Source organism: Gossypium arboreum, chromosome 5, assembly GCF_025698485.1.
Source record: "Gossypium arboreum isolate Shixiya-1 chromosome 5, ASM2569848v2, whole genome shotgun sequence".
In the NCBI taxonomy this organism is placed as follows: Eukaryota; Viridiplantae; Streptophyta; class Magnoliopsida; order Malvales; family Malvaceae; genus Gossypium; species Gossypium arboreum.
The window spans coordinates 56,918,471-56,927,909 of record NC_069074.1 but is presented as its reverse complement, the minus strand read 5'-3'; the positions used below and the strand labels follow the sequence as shown (position 1 = coordinate 56,927,909).

Below are 9,439 nucleotides of genomic sequence, written 5' to 3'. Positions count from 1 at the left end.
TCTAATTACCATTTAAGGACCTTCAATTTAAAAATTCATAATAATTGGGAACCTGTAGCATATAGAACTCAACTTTTGCACTTTTTACAATTTAGTCCTTTTCACTAAATTGAGTGCCCAAACGTCAAAATTTTCGAATGTAATTTTTACAAAATAATTGCATAAAAATTTAGGCCATAAAAATATAATAAAAAATTCTTTTTATATCAGATTTGTGGTCCCAAAAGCACTATTCTGATTAGACCCAAAATCGGGTTGTTACAATTCTCCCCTCTTTAGGGATTTTCGTCCCCGAAAATCTTACCAGAAAAAAGGTTTGGCATTTTTTTCCTCGAAATTGCCTGAACCTCATCGAATAATCCTCTTTGAGGCGATTCTTTTAGAAATACTCTGTCATCGATCTGAAATCCAATATCTTTAAGTTTCAAAGCTGTATAAATTTTATGTTGATCTGAAACTGTTTTCAACTTCCATGAATTGCTTTCACCTTTTTATCAAAATCACAATTCAACTCAGCCTTGTGTTCAGCATTTTCTGTAGCTTTTTCCATCGCCGTGATATAACCCTCAGACTCCTATCCGAGAATAACAGAGACTGACACTTTATGGAAGCTAACTACCCCAGAAACATATAACTCGACCAACTATGATAAATAAGAAATCCATACTTACTGAAATATTTATGTGAATTCCATCAAACGCTCGACAACAACCCAACTAGCTTCTCTCTTGCGTGTAGTAGATACATAATATTTTTCACTGAACAAAGATGTCTTTAAAACTTTTAACTCGAACACAATAGTAGCCAATTTCTAATTCACACATCGGATAATTATTTGAATGTGGCGTTAACCGTATGGAATCATAAGCTATATCTTTACATTCTTGTACTAGAACACATCCCAAATCCGTCAAATGATAACTACTGAAAATCATCATTCTTTGCTCAAACGAAACATAATATCTTGTTTGAACTCACTAATAATAATCAAGGTTACCAGGGGAAAGAAAACCAATGTACAGTTTGAACTTGAACTATCATAATCCACACTTTTGTCGATATCAACCTTTAAATATAAGCCATGCTTGACAAAAACAATAAGGATCATAAGAAAATTGAGATAATGAAATCTAAGATACAAGACCATACTGAATGTCCGAGAACACAACTCATATGAAACAATAGAGATCCTGACGATTCCTCAGAGAAAACCAAAAGAAAAGGAAACACTGTTCATACATTCTGAAATTAATTGTAACAGAGATAATATATTTTCCATATAGATATAAAACAGAACAACAACCAGAAGAAATAGAAGAATAGCCTCATGTAAGTTTCACCATTGACTTCTCTTCCAAACATAATAGAATAGGATCCCATATGGAGTGATAAAGATTTTTAAAATTCTTCGGAGAAAACCAGAAGAAAACACTATTCACACGCTCTGAAATTAGTTATGACCGAGAGAATATAATTTCTAATACATATATAATGCAGAGTGACAACCAGTAGGAACAGACTTAATTGTAACAGAATAGTATACCAAAGAAAAATAGAGAATGCCAATCATAAATCGATCAGACCAACGATGTAATATCCTGATTTTGGGCCTAGTCGGAATAGTGGTTTCGTGACCACAAAATCCGAGATATAAATAATTATTTTATGATTATTTTAAGGTCTATGATATGATTGCATGATTGTGTGAAAATTTCGTGAAGAAATTTTATGCATAAAGTGCTTAATTTGAAATTTGGGACTAAATTGAATAAATTGCAAAACTTGTGTTCTAGAAGTATTTTGCATAAAATTGAATTAGATTATTAATTAGAGGTCCTTAAAGAGTAATTTTACCAATTTCTAAGTCTATGGACAAAATTGGACATGGATGGAATTTTTGGAAAGTTTAGTAGTAAGGGCATTTTGGTCATTTAGGGTAAAATGAATTAAAATACAAAATTAAAAGCCAATTTTGCTCATCTTCAACCCCATGGCCGAATATAGCAAGGAGAAACCATGGCTAGGGTTTTTCAAGCTTCCAAGCTCGATTGTAAGTCCATTCTAGCCTCGTTTTTAATGATTTTTACGTTTTTGGAGTCCCGGTAGCTCGATTTAGCTTATGCTAGCAATAATTTAACCTAGGGTTTATATTTGGAAAAATACCCATAAGTGAAATTTGTGTATTTTGGTGTTTTATAATAGAATATGAGGTTTTAAATTATGTTAGACAACTTGTGCTACTCGGTTTTAAGTGAAAATGAGCAAAAGGGCTTAATCGGTAAAAATACCTAATAGTCATAAGTACATGTTAGAGTGAGAATTTGATGTTGCCATAGAAGGGAAAATGATCAGCATGTCATAAAACATAAGAAAATAGGCTGAATTTTAATTTACGAGCTTTGGGGCAAAAGTGTAAATATGCAAAAGTTTAGGGGCAAAATTGTAAATTTTCCAAAATATGATTTTGGGTCAATTTGAATAATGTGAGTCCTAATTAGACTATATTTTAAATGATAGAGCAAGGAAAACTGAAATTGGGCTAAAATGGGGAAAATACCAAGTGGTGGACGAAATGGTAAAATAGCCATTTTCAGCATACGAGGTAAGTTCATATGTAAATGTTGGTAACATAGTTATTATTTTAAATGTTTTAATGTTTTTTAAATGATATGATAATTATTATGAAATATTATACTTGTGATAATTGTTTGATAATATGTCAAATTATGTGATATACTTGGAAAATATGAAATACTACCGAGTATCGGTATCGGCATTCCGTAGAAGATGGTTGAGACACATGATTGGGAAAAGGTCCCGTTGAACCTTAGGAATGGATTAGGATACAAGTGACATGTCACTGGGATATTTGGGCATCCGAACTCGTTGAGTTGAGTCCGAGTTCACTTATGGATGCGAGCGTCCGAACTCGTTGAGTTGAGTCCGAGTTCGTGAGATGTAACTAGGCATCCGAACTCGTTGAGTTGAGTCCGAGTTCACTTATGGATGCGAACGCCTGAGCTCGTTGAGTTGAGTCCGAGTTCACTTATGGGCGGGTTACATGGTAGCTTGGCTACATATGTGGCACTTATGTGCAAACTTTCCATGTTTCCAATTATATTCCGATGTGTTCAACGGGTAAAGTTCTACTCAAATGGAGGAATACTCAAGATGAAAGGGACGTATTGGTAAGTGTTGTGAAATGGATAATTTGAACAGGTATGTACTTAACCCTCGGGTTGAAAACTCGATATAACAACAATATGGTAAGATGATAAATGAAAATGTGATATGAATGTCTTGGTGATGATTATGCAAATGATGTTTTATGTTTGCTTATATGGTTATGTTACTTGCTATTTGCATGTGAGCTTACTAAGCATTTATGCTTACTCCTCCTTTTCATTCCTTGTAGTGTTGACAAGCCAGCTCGGAAATCGGAAGCGGTCGGAGGCACGCTCACACTATCCGTATACCATCTTGGCATAATGGCTTGTATATTTTGAGTATGGCATGTATAGCATTATAATCATTTTGTATATATGGTCTTATGATATGGTTATTGAGTGGTATGGAAATAGAAATGCTTGGTAATGATTAGCCATTGGAATGGCTAATCATGATCATATTTGGTATTATGTATATCAAATTGCTAGCTAATCCATGGAAACCATGAAATAGGTAAAATTTACCATAAAATAGATTCAGACAGCAGCAGTGACGTGAGTTTGAAAAATCACTAAAAATAGTAGAAATGGAATTAAATAATTAATAAGTTATGGAATCGAAGTTTGATGAGTCTATTTTCATATGGAATAAGCAAAACAGGTATATGAGCTATATTTTATGAGATGTTTAAATTTTTATGAAACAGGGCCAGAGCGATTTCTGGATCCTCTGTTCTGAATTTGGAAATTCACCATAAATTTTACAAAGATAATTAGAAGTCACGCTTTATATGTACAGATTCCTTATTGAGTCTAGTTTTATTAGAGACAAACGGAATAGTCATTGAAGGTCTGTATAGGGAGATATCTGATTCGTAATACACAGAGGTCAGAGTAGTTGAACCCTGAAAAGGGGAGACTTTAACTAATAAACTGTACTAATTGGCCCAACCAAAATTCTAGAAAAAATTAGTAGATATATATATGAGTCTAGTTTCAGGAAAAATTTACGGAATTGGATTTCGAGTTTCGTAACTCGAGATATGATTTTTAAAGCGACTGTGATGCAGTTAGCCAGCTTGTCTGGAAATTTTAAAATGAATTGTATGAGCTGTTTAATTAATGAATTAAGTCCGTTAACACCTCGTGTTCGACTCGAAACGGTCTCGTGCAGGGTGTTACATTTAGTGGTATCAGAGCAGGTTTAGTCGGTTCTCGGACTAACCTAGCATGTGTAAAAGTTTAGCTATACATGCCACTGATCTGTGATAGTGTGATGTCTTCCGACGCGTATAAGTACCGTCTTATTTAGACAGGGTACTCTCCAACCGAGCTGCGCCAACCATGTTCAATGTTAAGTAAAGGTATTTGAGTAAAATTATGATTATGATAAGTCTCGGTTCAGAAAAGTATGAATAAAGGTTTATGATACATATGTGATAATATGTGAGATGAAAGTTCATGTTGTGATAAATATCCATATTTGCTTAATGCTCATACGATGTAGTGTATGTGGCTTACTTGATAAGATGAACGGAATAAATAGAAAGTAGTAGAGGTATGAATAAAGGTCATAATATCATAATACGGATGAAAATGTCCTTGTCTTGATTGGACGTTGAATGTTGATGAATGTTAATGATATACAACTTTTTATGAGATAAAGGATTATAATGAAATGAACTTATCTATGTTAAATTGTTGGACTGAATTGTATGATTGTAATGATATGTACATGATGATGCACGAAATGAAAGTTTTGATTGTGATGCAAATATCTATGTTTGTTTGGCCTTATATAATGTCATGAGCATGAATTAATTTAATTAAATGAATGGATAAGTAAAGCTGTCTAGAAAACATAGAATGTATGCATAAGTATATTGTCTAAATGGGACAATAGGAAAATTGGTGTAAGCCAACATGAATGAATGACATGATTTTGATGATGTTACTATGATGATGGAAGTTGTGTCATATGTGTATGTATAAGAAAGTCGAGTCGAGGTCCTACAACCCTCCCCTTACCAAAGTGGTACTTATAATGGAATTTCATGAGATTTGTATTGAATAAGTTTTGGTTGAGAACCCAAAGAGTTCAATGATAGAATAATTATAAGTATGATCCGAGATTGAAAATGAGCTGATAAGTAAAGTCGAGCGAGAAAGTATCGGATTAACGTAAAAATTATTGGAGTTATGCATTGTCCTAGTTAGAAAAGGAATTCTCCTTGGTAAATCGAATTACTCAAGTGCAAGGTCGAGAAAAGTGTAAATCGAAATTTATTCGAATTGGCCTTTTTAGTGAATGGTTTAATATAAAATTTGTGACGGCAGAACTAGTTGGGGAAATGATATTTCAAATGTGAATTATCTGAGTGTGACAGATTATGACCGGACAGATTTAGCGATCTCTTTGAGATGTTTTATGTGTTCACCCGTTCTCGAAATATTTCTATGGCTATTGATCTTGAAGAAATTCTTGTTATATGGGAATGTCTTCTAATTCGGTGTTGGATGAAAGCATTGGTAGTCTGATTGGTTTATAATTTATATTGCTCTATTTCATCGGGTATTCTATTTCATTTCATCGATAAGAATTGATGAGAGAATTCATATGATATTATGATTCTGCTTTCTTCTACTTGATGCTTCATCGATATATATGTATGGGAAGATATATTGATCTTGTTATATTTGATTTGATTGGGATTAAATAATGTTTTCTTTTGGAATTTCTTTCTTTGAAGAATTATCGAGGTATTCTGTATTTTCTCTATGAATTTGGTTTTCGATTCTCGGCATAGTATCGTATCTTGGGTTTCTTTATCCCGGATCTCTTTATTCGAATTTCTTTATTCGGGTTTCTCTATCTTGGATTTCTTTATTCAGTTTTCTTGTTATCTTTGTTCCATAATTTGTCAATTCGACTCATGTTTGAAGTACGTTCTTCATTCGTGATAATCATGTCAAATATGACTATACTTCTAATTTGATCTTGGTAATGTGGTGATTTTAGTATTGGGATTTTTTCTAATTTCTATGTAAGGATTTGACATCAAGAAAGGCATAGGTGATAAAAGCGCGAGTTTTAGTCGGTATGGTAAATTATTTATTTGAAAGATTTCATGTGACAATTATGTCGGGATTATTTTCCCAAGTCGATAATAGAATTTCATTTTGTACGTATAAAAGAGTAAATAGTTTGAACGAGAAGTGTATATTTATTAGAAAGAGTTGAATATTAGTTTAAGTCACTACTGAATGATAAGGTTTCCATCTTGTGAAAGCTAAAATGTTTATTACATGTTGACAGAGTTCGGATAGATGAGAATATTGGTAACAAGGCGTCTAAACTAGACTAGTCTACATTGAGCAAAGACTTCGACTTTCAAGAATGTATTGTTGTATGAATTGTGATGTGTTTCAAGACGGTGAGGTAATGTGATAGTTTAGAGCATCCGATGTTACATAAAATCGAGTTGTTAAAGGGTTAAAGCCGAGCATTGGGATCTATCAAAATTATCCTTGTCAATGTTGATATTGGGATGGAAATGAGAAGGATTATTCTTGAGGCCATATCGAATTATTTCTATGGCGGAAAGAGGAAAATGTGATGTATCCTATTGTTAAATGTTTGGCGAGATCTATAAATCACATCTCATATTGAATGAATTCCTACTCATCGATTCATGGAATTTCGGTCTCTTTGATTGTCGGATTTCTTGGAATTCGGTCTCCATTAAATCAAGTTGAGATCCGGGTTTTATGTCATGATATCATGGGAAATTAAGAAGGGTTGAAAATTTAAGAACAGTTGAGAGTTGAGACTGTAAGCTTTTAGATCATATGAGAAATTGAAGAGATGTATTGGAGGTGCAGTCTAAGTGCAAGTTCTTGACACCAAATATGAGATTAAAAGTGAAGACCACTTTTACGGTAAGATTTTCGGGGCGAAAATCCTCGAAGGGGAGAGTTGTAATATCCCGATTTTGGGCCTAGTCGGAATAGTGGTTTCGTGACCACAAAATCTGAGATATAAATAATTATTTTATGATTATTTTAAGGTCTATGATATGATTGCATGATTGTGTGAAAATTTCGTGAAGAAATTTTATGCATAAAGTGCTTAATTTGAAATTTGGGACTAAATTGAATAAATTGCAAAACTTGTGTTCTAGAAGTATTTTGCATAAAATTGAATTAGATTATTAATTAGAGGTCCTTAAAGAGTAATTTTACCAATTTCTAAGTCTATGGACAAAAATTGGACATGGATGGAATTTTGGAAAGTTTAGTAGTAAGGGCATTTTGGTCATTTAGGGTAAAATGAATTAAAATACAAAATTAAAAGCCAATTTTGCTCATCTTCAACCCCATGGCCGAATATAGCAAGGAGAAACCATGGCTAGGGTTTTCAAGCTTCCAAGCTCGATTGTAAGTCCGTTCTAGCCTCGTTTTTAATGATTTTTACGTTTTGGAGTCCCTTAGCTCGATTTAGCTTATGCTAGCAATAATTTAACCTAGGGTTTATATTTGGAAAAATACCCATAAGTGAAATTTGTGTATTTTGGTGTTTTATAATAGAATATGAGGTTTTAAATTATGTTAGACAACTTGTGCTACTCGGTTTTAAGTGAAAATGAGCAAAAGGGCTTAATCGGTAAAAATACCTAATAGTCATAAGTACATGTTAGAGTGAGAATTTGATGTTGCCATAGAAGGGTAAAATGATCAGCATGTCATAAAACATAAGAAAATAGGCTGAATTTTAATTTACGAGCTTTGGGGCAAAAGTGTAAATATGCAAAAGTTTAGGGGCAAAATTGTAAATTTTCCAAAATATGATTTTGGGTCAATTTGAATAATGTGAGTCCTAATTAGACTATATTTTAAATGATAGAGCAAGGAAAACTGAAATTCGGGCTAAAATGGGGAAAATACCAAGTGGTGGACGAAATGGTAAAAATAGCCATTTTCGCATACGAGGTAAGTTCATATGTAAATGTTGGTAACATAGTTATTATTTTAAATGTTTTAATGTTTTTAAATGATATGATAATTATTATGAAATATTATACTTGTGATAATTGTTTGATAATATGTCAAATTATGTGATATACTTGGAAAATATGAAATACTACCGAGTATCGGTATCGGCATTCCGTAGAAGATGGTTGAGACACATGATTGGGAAAAAGGTCCGTTGAACCTTAGGAATGGATTAGGATACAAGTGACATGTCACTTGGGATATTTGGGCATCCGAACTCGTTGAGTTGAGTCCGAGTTCACTTATGGATGCGAGCGTCCGAACTCGTTGAGTTGAGTCCGAGTTCGTGAGATGTAACTAGGCATCCGAACTCGTTGAGTTGAGTCCGAGTTCACTTATGGATCTGAACGCCGAGCTCGTTGAGTTGAGTCCGAGTTCACTTATGGGCGGGTTACATGGTAGCTTGGCTACATATGTGGCACTTATGTGCAAACTTTCCATGTTTCCGAATTATATTCCGATGTGTTCAACGGGTAAAGTTCTACTCAAATGGAGGAATACTCAAGATGAAAGGGACGTATTGGTAAGTGTTGTGAAATGGATAATTTGAACAGGTATGTACTTAACCCTCGGGTTGAAAACTCGATATAACAACAATATGGTAAGATGATAAATGAAAATGTGATATGAATGTCTTGGTGATGATTATGCAAATGATGTTTTATGTTTGCTTATATGGTTATGTTACTTGCTATTTGCATGTGAGCTTACTAAGCATTTATGCTTACTCCTCCTTTTCATTCCTTGTAGTGTTGACAAGCCAGCTCGGAAATCGGAAGCGGTCGGAGGCACGCTCACACTATCCGTATACCATCTTGGCATAATGGCTTGTATATTTTGAGTATGGCATGTATAGCATTATAATCATTTTGTATATATGGTCTTATGATATGGTTATTGAGTGGTATGGAAATAGAAATGCTTGGTAATGATTAGCCATTGGAATGGCTAATCATGATCATATTTGGTATTATGTATATCAAATTGCTAGCTAATCCATGGAAACCATGAAATAGGTAAAATTTACCATAAAATAGATTCAGACAGCAGCAGTGACGTGAGTTTGAAAAATCACTAAAAATCGTAGAAATAGAATTAAATAATGAATAAGTTATGGAATCGAAGTTTGATGAGTCTATTTTCATATGGAATAAGCAAAACAGGTATATGAGCTATATTTTATGAGATGTTTAAATTTTTATGAAACAGGGCCAGAGCGA

General features: G+C 33.5%; 1 long non-coding RNA gene across 1 annotated transcript; it reads left to right on the top strand.

Moving 5' to 3' along the window:
* The first annotated feature begins 1,978 nt into the window (after positions 1-1,978).
* Positions 1,979-9,132, top strand: LOC128293024 (uncharacterized). Its single transcript, XR_008283045.1, has 3 exons — positions 1,979-2,050; positions 8,071-8,156; positions 8,970-9,132. It is a non-coding gene; the product is annotated as an uncharacterized LOC128293024 (long non-coding RNA).
* The last annotated feature ends 307 nt before the right edge of the window (positions 9,133-9,439 follow it).